Below are 3,446 nucleotides of genomic sequence, written 5' to 3' on the forward strand. Positions count from 1 at the left end.
CACCTGAACAGGGACTTGAACCCTGGACCCTCAGATTAAAAGTCTGATGCTCTACCGACTGAGCTACCCAGGCTTCTAAAACTACTGGCTGTGGAAAAAATAATCTCTTGAACTACAGATTGAAGTTTAAGTAAATGAAGACCATTAAGCTGTTACCATGATCACGGTCTTCTGGACAGCAGGAGGGTAGACCATAATTTGCACAATGCCTGAGAACACCAAATGTTATTGTACAAACTGGTTGAAAATTGGCTAAATTGACCAAAACGATTAAAAAGCTCAAAGTCCCAACTCATCATGGCCACTAGCAGACTGTGAACATCCTGCAAACCTGCATGACAGATGACGTTAGCAAGCACTTCTTACATATCCCAGAATCAAGCTGTTGCCTTACCAGGGACTTGAGCTGTGGTATTCTTTTTCGCTCAAAACGTTGCTAACCTATTGCAATTTGTGGACAAATAAACTTTATTGCTGGTGAGTACAATAAAACAACTCTCCCTCTTGATCCGCTTCCTCTTGACGGGAAAAATCCACCAGATGACTTGCCATCCAAGCAGGGAGATCAGCACAGAGATTTGGGTGCTATCAAGATGGATGTAGGTTGGCCATTGTTCATTTAGAGATAGCACCCGCATTGTTATGATGCAAACCTGCATGAAAAACAGCCACAATTCTTTTTAAAGACTTGTGCATGTTACTTACATGATACAACAGTGTCTGAAAGTGTTCAGAATTGCCAAAGTGTACAACTCATCCAGGTCATCCAGAACTCAGCCAATTTTGCTCAATTTGGCCTTAATTATTTCTGGACATCTGTTCTTTTTAAACAGTCAAAAAGCAGGCCGGTTAGCTCAGATTGTTTGAGTGTGGTGCTAAAAATGCTAAGCACCGGCAGACACTTTAGGGGTACTAAAATTGCCAAACCCTACGCCCAAAATAATCTGTATCCACCTTTTGTTTGCACAAATCGGCCATTAACGCAAAAACAAGTCTCAATCTCTATAGCTCTACTTTCCATGTCTTTTGTAGCAAGGCCAAAAACATACAGTTGTAAGGTTGTCTGCTCAGTAAGTGCAATATGAGTCACAGGTAACTGATGTGCCTAGCATTAATCTATTTCCTTCAACAAAAGCTAACTGGCCACCTAATTAGTCTGCCTTTTTTACAAATGTTACCTCGCTCTTGAATTTCAGATAAACTGATAAACCGTGGAAATTCAGATTTGGAAATATTACTTTCTTTTTTGCAACCATGTGGCCTTATGGACAAGGCATCTGACTTTGGAGCAGAAGATTGAGGGTTCAAGTCCCTTTGTGGTTAGAAACTCCTGTCTACCTCCAGAAACCCAACGGGAGCATGTAGCACCTTGGTTTGGACTCTACAGTCATGCTTTTGCGTCTTTTTTGCAAGGTCAACAACATATGCAGTCCCTACAAACCATACACAACCAGGTAGCCCATCTAGAACTGGCCCAATTTTTTCAAACAGTTAAAAAGCAGGCCGGTTAGCTCAGATGATTTGAGTGTGGTGCTCATAATGCTAAGCACCGGCAGACACTTTAGGGGTAATAAAATCACCAAACCCTACACTCAAGATCATCTGTTTCCACCTTTTGTTTGCACAAATAGGACATTTGCGCAAGTGAAGAAGTTCTTGTATCTCAAAGGCATATGAGGTTGCATACAGATGGAGAGAAGGAGGAGGAGAGAGGTACCTAGTGCATCATGGGAAGTCCACCGGTAGTCTAGGCCTATAGCAGCACAACTGAGGGATGGTTCAGGACTCACCCAAGCCAGCCCTACCTATAGGATTTATCAAAGAGGAGAAGTCTTAAGCCTACTCTTACATGTGGAGATGGTGTTTGCCTCCTGAACCCAAACTGGAACCTGGTTCCACAGGAGAGGAACGCTCTGGCTCCCATTCTACTTTTGGAAAACCTGTTCTTGACTTGCCTTTTCCCACATCCCACTTTTCCCGCAAATCTCGGTGGAATGTGTTTTAAGTCACAGTATAGGTGAAAAAAATCAACCTTTCAACTTTCCACATTTAGTTTAAAGTAAGCTTACAGGTTTAATGTCCTTGGCCATTTAGACTGTAAACATTGCCACCCTGGTGACTTTCTTCCATGTCTCCATGAACGCCCATATATTTGGGCTGACAGTTGAGAAACCTTCCCTTGTTTAATATGACATGGATGACTGAGAAACTACTATATCACGGCATGTTTAATTTACTATATTATAATTTTTGAGACAGGTCCTACTGAACATTAGTTACATCAGTCAGGATGGCCGCGCAGTCCAAGGTGCTGTGTTCAGATCGCAGTCTCCACTGGAGGCGTGGGTTCAAATCCCACTTCTGACAGCTAGTGTATTCATCTAGAACTAATGTCTGAGACATGATATTGGGAATTAAGACTTTCAATGTTCTTTACATTTAAGAGAACATGAATGTGCGCAAGAAACGCAATTGCAAGTACAGTGTTTTGTGAGCATTTTTATTGTAAACACATGTAAAGTTACCATGTGTTTGTACACAGTAGACATATCTACTGCTGTATTCACTGTCTGTGGCCAGTCTTTCAAAACCTGTTCTTGACTTGTTTTTTCCCACATCCTCTGAACGCTTAGCTAACTAAATGACTTAAGGTGGCCTGTAATTGTTGCTTTTTCATCTTTGCTGTGATTGTTGTGTACCTTCAATAGCATACATGTGGCTATTGTGAAAGAAACTGTCTAGCATAACCCTGCAACACTTCTAAAGGTTCCATGGTGTTCCCTGGTTAGCACTCTGGACTCTGAATGCAGCAATCTGAGTTCAAATCTCAGTGGAGCCTGTTTTTAAGTTGTATGTCTGCTTAAGTTAAGTGTAATGTCTTGTTTGTGTTGTAGTATGGAACCATTTTCCTGTCTTTATGTATTATGAAACTTATTTCCCTGGAAGAAGAGTTACTGTTGCTCAATGGGATTGTTCCTGGTTAAATAAAGGTTAAATAAAAACAAAATTCATCTGTAATATGTCCAAACATTCCTCTCTTCATTACCGACATACTGGAAGTCGGCCATGTTTAATTGGATGCTCTCCAGTTATTGTTGTTTGGTAGATTGACATTATATTTTCTTACTTTGGGGACTTTTCATTTCATATTCTTTGTCTGATATTTTCTATTCCCTGTTTGTATTTTCTGTGACTGCATGTGGTTTTAAATCTGTTGGAGTTTCTTCAGACTAAAGCAAAGACACTGATGATGTAATCCAAAAGAAACATAAAGGACAGCAACCTGTTTCCAGAGGACACTAAAGAATGACGGAGCAGCAGGAAACAGAGCAGCTCAAATAGCAAACAGCTGATTTATTCATCTGACTCGTAGAATAACGCCAATGATTGACTTGTTTTAAATGTCTGGGAATGTGGAACAGCTCCATGGTGACTACCTGAAATAA

The 3,446-nt window shown here is 40.7% G+C and overlaps 1 non-coding gene across 1 annotated transcript; it reads right to left on the minus strand.

The window, feature by feature from the left end:
- Positions 1-73, minus strand: trnak-uuu (transfer RNA lysine (anticodon UUU)). The gene has a single exon. It is a non-coding gene; the product is annotated as a tRNA-Lys (tRNA).
- Between the last annotated feature and the right edge of the window lie 3,373 nt (positions 74-3,446).

Source organism: Etheostoma spectabile, unplaced genomic scaffold, assembly GCF_008692095.1.
Source record: "Etheostoma spectabile isolate EspeVRDwgs_2016 unplaced genomic scaffold, UIUC_Espe_1.0 scaffold00019034, whole genome shotgun sequence".
Taxonomy (NCBI): Eukaryota; Metazoa; Chordata; class Actinopteri; order Perciformes; family Percidae; genus Etheostoma; species Etheostoma spectabile.